Source organism: Capsicum annuum, chromosome 3, assembly GCF_002878395.1.
Source record: "Capsicum annuum cultivar UCD-10X-F1 chromosome 3, UCD10Xv1.1, whole genome shotgun sequence".
NCBI lineage: Eukaryota > Viridiplantae > Streptophyta > Magnoliopsida > Solanales > Solanaceae > Capsicum > Capsicum annuum.
In genome coordinates, this window is record NC_061113.1 from 145862665 (window position 1) to 145874599 (window position 11935).

Here is an 11935-nt window from a genome sequence, read left to right on the forward strand (position 1 = left end):
CTAATTTAGTGGTATTTGCTTTAGCATAAATTCACCATTTTAATAGTCAAATGAACAATCACCACTACTAAAGTGATCACTTTACCTCTTTAGCAAAAAGGGGCCACTTTAGCGGTCACCATCCACTTAAGCGGTTAAGTGGCCAATATTGAAAACTATGTAAGTCCAATTTTTGCATTTTCTCCATGTTTTGGTCTCCAAGCTTCGGTAAAGGAAATTTTTGACTTCATCGATTTTCATGTTGATAAGCTCTAAACTCATATTTTCATTATTTCCACGGATTATGTCTTCAAAAGCACCTTTTTTCTCGATTTTGAAATGAATTTTTTGGGGATTGATGAAAGAGTTTGAAAATTATTTTCATTGATTTAGACCTTGTTTTAATTCATTTTTTCGTGGATTTTCAACTGTAGACTCTCATAACTTAGGGAATGAGTTTCTAAAATAAAATTTCAGTTTTACCCCTTTTCTTTTCAAACTTATTTCTTGTGTCCATTTTGGACTAATCTTAAATATTGTCAATATGGTCCGTGTTAATTTTCTTTTAACACATTAATTTTATATTTTAATGTCAATTAATTCTGAGATCACTCAAAAGGGGAAGGCTATGTGTTAAAGGACATTGGGGTCGAATTTCATCATTTTGAGGTAGTTTATGGCTTAAATTTCTTTATACTAGATGGGTAGTTAATAAATAAGTAAAGCAAGCTATTGCTATGGGAAAATGAATATGAATTGCATCTTGAGAGTATTTTTTATTATGGGGCTTATATTCTTGTTGTTGCTGACTTGAAATATCATATATTGTGTGCTGCTTGTGTGAGATCTTTATATGGTATTAATTAGTTTTTTCATGCATATTTATTCCAATAGTGCCTTACAAGAATTGATATCATGAATTGTTGACATACTGAGTTTATTTTTTAGCTCAATTATACATGTATTGAATGGATTGGTTATCTTCATACTGATTAGATTGTATGTATACATCGTTATTTCATATATACACATTCATGAGATATCAATACCATTAAGGAATACTATTTTGACTGAAAATGAGATATTTTCATTAGAACCTTGATTCGTGAACACAAGCCAAAGAGGTGGGCTAAGATTTTTGAGATATAGTATATGAGTTGCGAATCCCCAATTAGTCCTATTTTAGGAGTATTGTCACTATATAGGTTTATACAGAAAGTTATGTGATGAATTAAGAATCATTCCCTTCATCATTATTGATTTTCATATGCATATGCATTTTTGGTGACATCTTTATGTTTCTAGATATAAATTTAGGTTTTCACCGTCCTGATTACCTGATTCCCTTTTGCTTTTTGTATTTTATTAGAACTATTAGTGAAGATGGTGTTAGTTACCATTTGAGAGCTTTTTATATTTACAGGTGGTGTGCTCGTAGTATTTATATACCTTTATCATTTTTTCTTAGCTCAGTCAGCCTATGATACCTACTGAGTAAAAATGGATCATATGTACTTTTATAGTCCCCTTTTAGCACAGATCCTAGTACGAGTATGCCACATTGTTGGCTAAGTTCGTCATTGATCAGTTGGAGATTTCAAGGTAGTGACACATTTTAGGCTATTAGAGTTGGTTGTAGGCCTTATGTTATCTACTTTATGTCCTTATTTATTCGACTCAGACTCTTGTTTTATTTCATAATCATATATGGTTTGAGATTTTTTTCCCTTATGATACCAGGTTTTGAGATGGTTATGAATTTTATTTAGAATTCCGTATGTATCTATGTTTATGGCCTAACTTTATTCTAGATATCTCGTCTTGCTCAATTTTATTACTATTACTAAATTTTCTAAGCTTTTGAGAACTTGGCTTACTTATTAAGGTTGCACTAAGACAAATTTCATCATGATCTTAATTTTTTGGTTATGACAAATTGGTATCAAAGTGCTAGGTTCACCAGTCTCATAAGTGTAAGAGCAGGATGTTTAGTAGAGTCTTGTAGATCAGTACGTAGCCGTTAATACCTAGCTTTGCTAGGCTATAAGATGTATTTAGGATAAATTTCTCTAATTTGATTCGTTGTCGTGTGGGTTGTTCATACTCAATGTTCTAAGCTTGTAATCTATTTTTTTGCGTAGATTGTAAGGACTAGATCCTAGAATGGTAGAGATGTTGATTTAACACTCGGTATGGGAGTCCCATTCTAAGGATGAGGCAGGGATTGTGGTTGACCCAGAGGTAGAGAAGGAGCATAAGAATTTTTCCCAGTCAGATAATATGCTAGGGAGGCCTCTACCGAGCCTAAGGTTGAGTATGCTAGAAACGACTATCAAACATGGGGTGTGGGGCCATTTTAGCTCCTACTAAGTTCAGTTGACACCCAGTGTTACAAGATCTCTTAATTCATCTATTGAGTTATTTAGAGAGTGTTACCTTGAGTGTACCTAGTATTCCTCATATTTTTAGTGGGGTTTCATCACAAGTCCTGGCATCTGCTTATGGATCTCCTACTTCTAGGGTACAACTATCATTTATGGTACCCCTACATATGGATTCATTACCTAACAAACTTATTATATCTCTAGTTTCTTTAGGGACTATGATATCTTTTGATGAACCAAATAGGTTTGCGATGATTATTTACTTAGCTCCCCCTAATTTTAGTGGAGTAATTGGTGAGAATGCCTATGAGTTTTTGACTGATTGTCAGGAAAAGCTAGATAATCAGGATCCTTTGAGTCGTATGGAGTTGCTTATGTTAGCCGTCAATTAATGGATGTGACTAGGGACTGGTAGATATTAACTTTTAGTTGAAGGCCTTTGGATTAACCAAGTCTAACTTTGACTTAAGTTTCCAAGGCATTCTTAGAGAGGTTGTACGATATATCTTGAGAGATCAATAAGGGATGAGTTTGATCACTTGGAGTAGGTTCTATGTCTATTATTGAATATGAGGCACCCTTCTATGCTTTATCTATCTCCATAGAGCTAGAGAGGATTCAACAGTTTATGAAGGGGTTAGAGGGTCCTTATTAGTTAGCTAGTCCCAGATGGTTGTTTTAGGGGCTTCTTTTTCAGAGTATTATTAAGCAAGCCAAGTTGACCGAGTCTATTGCCCCGATTTCTCAGGAAGGCACCAAAAAGGTTCACTATCAAGTTGAGTTTAGTTGACATGCCTCTTAAGGTAGAGATTTCTCTAGCAAGGGTTCCCGTGGTCATCATGGTAAGCCAGTTCAAATCTCTTTACAAGGATCAGGTAATAGTCGTTTAGGTTTATGGCTTTTAGGTATCTAGGCATTAGGCTATGCTAGTGGAGGTTCTAACTTTAGTTTTTTAGGCCAAGGAGATCGTCCTAGATTGTTTGTGACCCCTCAGATTAACTTAGGACATAGAGGATGCTATGTGTGAGATGAGGTTATCCATTTGTACAAAGATTATCCTCAATATGTGTATGTACCTACTCAGTAGATCTCTCAGCTTTATCATTTCCTTACTCTAATATATGAAGTAAGGAGTAGTTCATAGAGTGGTAGGAGTAGTGCTAGAGGTGATAGATGTAGAGGTAGATAAGCTTATGGTGGTGGTCACGAGAAAACATGGGCAGTGTTTTGCTTTACTTGAGAGACCCAAAGAAGAGGCTTTAGATGCAGTCATTATAGGTATCATTTTGGTTTGCTATAGATATGCTTCTATATTATTTGACCCTGGGTCTAAATTCTCCTTTGTATCCATATATATTACTTTTAGTTATGATAATATATATGGGTCCCTTGTATCTACCTAGTAGGAGATTTTTAGTGGTGGATTGATTGTACCAATCTTGTGTAGTTACCTTTACAGTGCATGAGACTTGGGTAGATATGATTACCCTATATATGGTTAAATTTTATGTTATCATGGGTATGGATTGGTTAGCTCCCTATCATGCTATTTTTGGACTATATTATGAAGACTATGACCTTAGCTATATCAGGTGTGCCTAGGATATCTTTGAAGGGTATGCTTAATTTAGGTCTAAAGGGAGTTATATTATTACTATATGCTCACCGCATGGTAGAAATAGGGTGTTTGTCTTATTTGGCTAATGATTGTAATACTAGTGTTTCCTCACCATATTCTTTGGATTCTATCGAGGTTGTTATTTAGTTCATAAATATGCTTTCTACATATTTGCTTGGTATACCTATAGATCATGACATTGATTTTGCTATTGACACGAAGTGTATCAAGCCTATTTCCATTATTCCTTATATGATGGCCCCAGCTAACTTGAGTGAATTGAAGGAGGAGTTACAAGATTTATTGAGTAAGAGATTTATTAGGCATAATGTATTTCTTTGGGGTGCTCCTATCTTGTTTGTGAAGAAATAAAATGGTTCCATGTGCATGTGTATTGACTATAGGTAATTGAATATGGTGACAGTTAAGATCAAGTATCATTTTTCTCGGATTGATGATTTGTTAGGCTATCTTCAGAGTGCTTCTATTTTTTATAAGATTGACTTGAGGGTTGGGTATGACCAATTGAAAATTAGAGCTTTGAACATTCCAAAGATGACTTTTTAGACTCAATATGGTCATTATGAGTTCCTGGTCATGTCATTTGAGTTAACCTATGCCCTAGAAGTTTTCATAGAGTTGATGAATTAGGTATTTTGGTCGTATCTTAACTCTTTTATAATTATATTTATAGATGATACCTTAGTTTATTCCAAGAATGAGTCTAATCATGTAAGACATATGATTCTTTAGAGAATTCATGATAAGAAGTTATACGCTAAATTCTCCAAGTATAAGTTTGAGTTGGATTATCATTCCTTTTTGGGTCATGTGGTGACCAAGGATGGCATTATATTGATCTAGCCAAGATTACGGTGTTTTTTTGGGTTAGGACCACTAGTCCCATCGAGATTTAGAGTTTCATTGGCTTAGCAGGTTATTATGAATATTTTGTAGAGGGTTACTCGTTTATTACAGATTCTTTGACCAAGTCAAGTTAGAAAATGATTACGTTACAGTGGCCAGATGCATGTGAGATGAGCTTACAAAAGCTCAAGAAGTTGTTGACTTCTACTCCTATCTTGACTTTGCCCAAGGAGGGTATGAGTTTTACCATATTTTGTGATGTTTTTGGTGTAGGTTTGGGTGTAGATTTAATGCAGGAGGGTAAAGGTGATTGCTTATGATTCTCATCAATTGAAGTCTCATGAGAAAAATTACCCTACCTATGTTTTGGACTTGGCTATGGTTGTGTTTGTGCTAAAATTGTAGAGACATGAGTTATATGGAACACATTATGAGATATTCTTAGATCATCATAGTCTTTAGCACTTCTTCACATGATGATATCTTAATATGAAACAATGATGTTGACTTGAGTTTCTTAAGAATTATGATTTCACTATTCTTTATCTTTCAGGAAGGCTAATATAGTTGTGGACTCCTTAAGTTGAAAGACCATTAGTATGGGGAGTAAAGTTCATCTCTTGACCTAGGAGTTGCCTTTAGACTTAGAGGTTCAGTCTTTACCTAACTATATGGTTATGCTTAATATTTTATTTCCCAAAAGTGTTTTAGACTTTGTTGGTGCTAGATCTTCTTTGATAGAGAAAATTTGAGCTCACCAATTTGATGATTATAGCTTGAGGGTTATTTGAGATAACGTGTTGAGTGGATAGACTAAGTTAAGATCTTTTAATTTCAATGGTATATTAAGGATTAGTGGTCGACTTTATATGTAGAGAGTTCGTGGATGGGTGAATTTGATTTTAGAGGAGGCATATTATTACAAGTATTATAATTAATCAATGGGTAATAAAAATGTACCACGATTTGAAGCAGCTTTGTTGTTGAGGTTTTATTAAGAAGGATGTAGTGGATATTGTAGCTCGTTGCTTGTGTTGTCAGCTTATAAAGGTTGAGCACCTAAGACCCGGTGATTTTCTTTATAGATTACCCATTCCTAAAAAGGAGTGGGAAGTGGATCACTATGGACTTCATGAGCCGATTGCCTCATACTTTTCATGGTTTTGACATCATTTGGTTCGTTGTTGAGCGATTGACCAAGTCAACTCATTTCACCCCTATTAAAATTTAATCTAGTGAGAGGAAGTTAGCACGTATCTATATTTGAGAGGCAGTTCATCTTCTGGGGTACCCATGTCTATTATCTCAGATACAGGTTCAATATTTACTTCTAACTATTGGACAACTTTTTAGGAAAAGTTGGGTACTCAATTAACCTTAGTACAACTTCTTACACATAGAACGACGGATAGTCGGAGTAGAATATTCATATCTTGAAGGATATAATCTGAGTGTGTGTTATGGACTTTGAAGGTTAGTGGGAGCAATATTTAGTCTTAGCAGAGTTTCATTATAATAATAGCTACCATTTGAGTATTGATATAACACCTTTTGAGGCATTGTATGCTAGAAATTATTGGTCCCCAGTTGGTTGGTTTGAGACTTTTAAGGCTAGATCTCGCGGTACCGACTTTCTTTGTGAGTCTTTGCATCAAGCTTGGGTGATTTAGGATACGCTTCGAGCAACCCAAATTAGGGAAAAACTTATGTAGACCACAGGCTTTCTGCATTGAATTTTGGGATTGGTGATTGAGTCTTTGTTCGTGTGTTGCCTATCAAGGGCGTGATGAGGTTCAAAAAGAAGGCCAAGCTTAGCCAGAGGTATGTTTGACCTTTAGAGATAATTTGAAAATTTAGGGAGGTTACTTATTAGTTGGATTTGTTTCTAGCTTTTTCAGCCATTTATCCATTCTTTTGTGTATCTATGCTTTGGTGTTATATCCCAAATGAGTCACAAATGCTTTATTAGGATTCGATTTAATTAGATGAAAGGTTGACCTCGTTGAGGATCCAGTTTCCATTTTATCTAAAGATGTTAGACAATTATGTTCTAGAGTTAGTCTGGTAGTTAAGGTTCAGTGGACACACCGTCCCATCGAGGAGGATACTTAAGAGGTCAAGTCTGACATATGTTGTAGTTACCCCTATCTCTTTACCAACTCAGGTACTTCTTTCACCTTTAGTTTGAGGTCTAACTAGAGTCTTAGTGGTAGATATTGTAATGACCTGATTTATAAAATTTTACTTTCTATGTATTTTGACTATTTTTCCCTTCCCCATAGTTACTACATGTTGATTTTGGAGTGTGGACATGGTCAATCCAATTCCCTATGTCTCTAAAAATATTTTGGGATAAATTGAGAGTTTTAGAGACTTTAAAAGTCATTTAGTTGTCTTTACTGAACATTTTATGTTTCGAGTATTGAATGGCGATTTAAAATGTTCCATTAAATTAGAAAAGTCGATGTTGGCTTAGTAATGGGGTTGGTTCGAGTTTGGAACCTTTATTTCTCTTTTTGACCCTTTGTTTGAAAACTAGTGAAATTTAAATAATAGGGATCCAAGGGCTAATTTGTTGAAAACAACCCTTTTTCAAAAATTTGAAGTTTCCATTGAGTTTGGAATGTTGATAGCCTAGTGGTATAGTTCGTATTCATTCATGGGATTCCCAATGAATTTTGAGAGGTCGATTGATAACTTTACAACTTAGGAAATTTGTTGGTGCAGCTGAAGCTGATGTAGTCGCTTTAGCGACAATGCACTGTTCTAGCAGTCAAATAACCAGTTGCCCACTACTAAAACAAGTAGTTTACCACTTTAGTGGGTTACACTAGTGGAAAGGGGATGCTTTAGCAGAGCTAGCCATGTAGGCCAGACTGTTTAAGCGGCCACCAATCACTTAAGCGGTTGCCACTTTGGTCATTCAGCCACTTAAGCAACCAATGTTGATAAACTATACTTAGGTTCAATTTTTGCAATTTTTCTCTATTTTTGGACCTCCAAGCTTTAGAAAAGGCATTTTTCTAGGATTCCTTCACTGGATGTTGTATGGATAACCTCTAAACTCATATGTCCATTATTTTCCTTGGATTATATCTTCGGAAATATCTTTTTACCTCAATTTTGAAATGAATATTTGAGGTTTTTGCCAGTAAAGTTTGAATATGGATTTTCTTCGATTTGAACCTCATTTTTAATTCATTTTTTGCATGGCTTTTCAATTATAGACTCCCGTGACATTGGGGAATGAGTTTCTAAAGTAAAATTCTGGTTTCACCCCATTTGTTTTGAAACTTATTTTTTAAATCCGTTTTGGACCTTTCTTAAATATAGTCAATATGAGCATCATTACCTTTCCTCTAACATTTAGATGTTATATGTGAATGTTTTATTGATTTTGAGACCATTCAAAGAGGGGTGGCTCTATGTTGATGTACTTTGGGCTCAAATTTTGTCGTAACGAGGTAGATTATGACTTAACTTTCTTCAGAAAGGGTTGGGTAGTTAGTAAATAAGTAAAGCTTGCTATGCGTATTGGACAACGACTATGGAAATTGCATTTTGAGAGTAATTTTATTGTTTTGTGTCTATGTGGGAGCTTATATTCTTTTCGTTGCTAACTTGAAATATCATATATTGCGTGTTGCTCATGCAATGTCCTTATTTTATATCATTGGCCGTATTTGTGCATCTAAATGACTTTATTATGATAAAAATGCTCAAAATATGGGTTAGCATGGTATTATGATGTCGTACGTGCTTATTTACTCCAACGGTGCCTAACTAGAATTGATATCATGAATTGTTGTCATATTGAGTTGATTTCTGAGATAACTTATATTATCTTCATATTGATTTGATTGTGAGTATATATAGTCATTTCATACATTCACATTCATTAGATATCACTACCTTTGAGGAGTACTATTTTGAAAAAAATAAGACATTTTCATGAGAAACTTGATTTGTGAATACTAGCCAAAGAGGTGGGTTGAGATTTTTGAGATATAATGATACTAACATGGATGGCATGGACGACCTTGGCATGGATGACATGGACAATGATTACGATGTTCATGAAAAGGAAAGCTTAGGAGTTCATGGAAGTAAAGTGGATGAAGAAAAGAGGCCATTGGTGCAACTCGCTATCTCCTATATTCAAGAATTGACAAGAAAGACAACCAAACAAGCCCCTTGTCTCATTAATGGCAATATTGTAAAAAGCCAATGTCTTCTTTATTTTCTTAGTATGAATAGAATTTCTTTTATTTTGGAATATAGACATTAATGAATATTGAATATTGAGCTTTGAAGCTTGTAGTTTCTAAGTGAAGCCTAGCATTTATCAAGTAATTTCTAGGTGAAGCCTAGCATTAGTGTAGTTAATAGTGAGTAAATTAAAGTGGAATCTTGATATTGATTGTGAACTTATTCTACTTGATTAATCGAAGGTTACCCATTTATGGTTATTTAGATGTCCTTTGAGTTGTGTAGGGTTGATTTTAAGTTTTTGAAATCAATTGGGAGGCGAAGGTTTTAGCCCCTTGTTGGCCATATTTTAAAGAGCTTAAGTATTAACCCACACATCCTCTTCTTTCTTATTTTCCTTCTTGTGTTTGATTCTGATTATTTTGTATCAGAGAAAGGTTAGATTTGTTTTCACAAATCCAAATCTTGGGGTATTGATTTCTTTAAACCTAAAAAAATCTTTCAAAAATCCCAAAAAATTATTTTGATTTTTTATTTTTGACTCTAGACCTTGATTCCCTAGTGTTTCTTTAGCATAAATCTTGAATTTTATTTGATTTGGAGGTGTAGAAGTTTAGTTACCATTGAAGGGTCTGAAACTTTTAAAACTTTGTCGGTTTTGAAAAGTGAATTTATTTTGGCTTGGAACTGAGGGCTAAAAATTATTGAGGTTTTTTCATGGTGTTCAAAGAAGCGCGTTGTTGAAAATTTCATCTAATTTGGAGTTAAAATGAAGGAGTTATGAATTTTGAAGATTGATGTTTTTCTTAGTGTTCTTGAGCTCCTTCATCTTGTTCGTGGAGAATACAATAGAAAAAGTACACTTTGATACAAAATTTTCAAGTCAAAGTTGATCAAAGTGTTAGTGAGTCTACTTGTGAATTTTTTTTTAAAAAACTTAAAAAAAAAGTTTAAAATTCACATGGACAACCATGACAACAGTCGTACCAGTAGTCAATGGTCAAAGTCAACCATTGACTGCCACGCGTAGCACCCCACAAGCCCAGTCATGCAACATGGAATGTGCACATCTACTTCAGAGGCTAAGATGTGCAGGTTTTTCCAACTTAGTTTTTTATTTGGGGTCCTAAATTTTTGGGAACCAAAAATTTTTCTAAGTATTCAAACTTCGTGATTCTTTTTCATTCTCTTTCTCCTTCGATTTCTCAACTATTTTACAAGTAATCAACATATTTAATTACTTGTTAATAAGTTTTAATCATCAAATCAAATCCCTTATAGTGATGAACTTCTTTAAAGCTCCAAAAATTTTTCTAAGTGTCCAAACTTCATGATTCTTTTTTTAAAACTTTATCTTGTTTGATTTATCAACTATTTAATAAATATTTGATATATTTAATATCTTGATAAATAATTTTAAAATATTAAATCACTACTACTACTACTACTACTATTTAATTCGTCAAATTAAGCAACACAAGTAATTTTTCTACTTTTGTTACTTAGTTTTTTGCATTTTGAGTTTGTTTTCTTCTGCTCTTCTTTAATTCAATTTTTCTCATCTTAGTTCATAGAAAAACTTCTTGATTCAGGTCTTTTTAAATTTAATCTAGTCATCCTTCTTTCAAGAGTCACAAGAATTCACTTCACTATAAAGGACCGGTGATCTTGAATTGATCGAGCAAAGCTAGTTCACTACCAATTTTGAGATGATGCTATAGGAGGTGAGTTTAGAGTTTACATATGAGTGATGTGAGGATTTTATTAATAAATTTCTTCCATCTTAGGTAAAATTTCTAATCAATTACATTATAACCATGGAGGAGGGAGCTCGGCGAACAACACAGAGTCATATGCCAATATGTCAAGGCGTCTGACCAATATGAATGGAAGGATAATTGGATTGGACGGGAAGTTTAGAAGTATGGAGAAAGGGGTAAGAATTATGGATAGTATTATTGAAAGGAGTTTTTCGATGAGAAGTTTATTTGAAGAAAAAATAAGGGCCTCAGGCCAAGAATCCAACCTAAACTACCCCCAACCAAATTGGAACCAAACCTACCTTTAAACTGCATTCTGAATAAACTCGAGCTATGTTAGGAAAGTCACACCATATATAAATACACAACCATATCATCCACCACAAATGAGTCCTTATTTTGTAGAGAACCAAGTTAGAATCCAAGAACCTCTAAATGTATGACATGCATCCTTGCATGTACGCTATGTTCCAACCCAACAATACTAGTCATTAGTATCCTACCATATCAAAACCCTCTTTATGATAAAATGAGTGAAGGTTTAGAATCGAATTAATGGTGGAAGGATTAGAAGACTTTATTAAGAACCAAGGCATTAGATGTCAAGGTAAATGGGATAGTAAAGGTAGGTATAGGTATGAAAGAGGAAGGTGTAAAGGTCAAAGTGATCGATATAGCATTCACGGTGTTCCAAATAAGTATGGGTAACAACATAGTGAGTCTTACAATATTTCAATAGTAAAGTCAAGCTATTCAAGATAACGACAACACAACAAGGGAAGATCAAAGCTATGGAGGTAATCATGATACACATCAATCATCTTCTCCTTTTATCATTCGATGCTATAAATGTCATGATAAACATATTTCTAGAGAGCGTCTTAAAAAATGGTCAAATACGATCTTGTGTGATGGACCTTTTTTCTAAAAATATGATAGAATGTGAGGTTGGGAATGGTTATGATGAGCCTAAAACTACGCATGATGAAGCAACTTCAAATATATATGATGAGCAATTGGAGAAGGGTTTGTACACTTTTTATGATATAAAGTGAATCATGAGGGATCTTTCTAATGGGGAACTTCATTATAGTGTGAACCTATTCCATGCGAGGTTC